Here is a 1,494-nt window from a genome sequence, read left to right on the forward strand (position 1 = left end):
CAATAGATGGAGCAAAAAATTAAGAAAAACTACTTGTAATTTCAGTTACTTCTCAATAGATGGAGCAAAAAATTAAGAAAAACTACTTGTAAGTTCAGTTATATGTCAAGAGATGGAGAAAAATACTTGGAAGTTCAGTTATCTCTCAATAGATGGAGAAAAAATAATAAGGAAAAATACTTGGAAGTTCAGATATCTCTCAATAGATGGAGAAAAAATTAAGAAAAATTACTTGGAAGATCAATTATCTCTCAATAAATGGAGACTGTACTGAACTATTATTAAAAACCTTTACTTAAAAGACAAAAGAAATAAGTACTGTCACTACACAACAAACACCTCCTGATTCTCGTAAAAGTAAATCCCTTTGTGTTCATTCCAGAAAGAAAGATGCATAATTTATGCTTATTTCATAATTTTTATGGTGGTTGCGAGATCGTTCAAATTTTCCAGACCTAAACAGAAAATGATTACTGAAAATAATAGATAAAATATAAAATTTTCTCTTAGGAAACGTTTGGTAACTATTTGGACATTATAAAAATTTACCTTTAGTAACAATTTTGGTGGCAGACAAAAACCTATCTATTCTTTCAACTGAGAAACTCTGAAATAACTCCCAAATAACCAAAAAATAATTGCACTTTATCTACCACGTAAATATAACTCAATCGATAAAACTCGTTTTTTAATCCCTTATATCTTGAAAAACACTTAATAACCACAGAATCCTTAAATGTGCACCAACCCTTGATTTCTGCATGCTTGTTTGGTTGCAAACTATTCTTAAATTGATTTTTGTTGGTTGTTTTTAGTTCTAGTTTTCCGTTGATTCAAGTAACTGTAAAGCCAACCTCCTCTCTCACCGTAGCTCTTTCTGACAGAAGTACACAGAAACTGTACGGATAAAAAAAGAGCCAAGTGGCCCTTGTTCTCTGTGCTTCATGCTGCAAGATCTCAACTCGACGAGTGATCAAGAATATGCTTGAGCATTTCGCTACACGACTAGGCAGCATTCTAGATTCTTATGCTTAAAAAAAAACAGATAAAATAAGGATATCAATATATAACAAATAAGAAATCATTTATTTATCCAAAATGTTTGAGGAGGCATGCTCCACCTCTTATGAGCTGCTTTAGAATGATAAATAGGTTGAGAAGAGTAGCTCCAGTTAACTAGAATCTGGGAATATGTCATTTCGTTTAGAATTCGAGTTTAAAAGATTTGATAAGCAATTACAAAAAATATATGAAAAGAGTGATATTATGAGGTAAGATTAGCAGATATTTTTGAATGTGCCATAATTTTATGAAAGATTATATAAAACCATCAAATGTTCTTTAATGTTTAGGTCTCAGAATCAGTTTTGACTGTTTGGATCAAATAATCTGCATTGAAAATCGAGAAAAACTCATCGAAAGTTTCGAGTTCACAAGGCCATCATTTGTCTAAATAATCGATCCATTCCGTTAATCTTCTATAAAGCAACAGCC

This window comes from Limulus polyphemus, unplaced genomic scaffold (assembly GCF_000517525.1).
Source record: "Limulus polyphemus unplaced genomic scaffold, Limulus_polyphemus-2.1.2 Scaffold573, whole genome shotgun sequence".
NCBI lineage: Eukaryota > Metazoa > Arthropoda > Merostomata > Xiphosura > Limulidae > Limulus > Limulus polyphemus.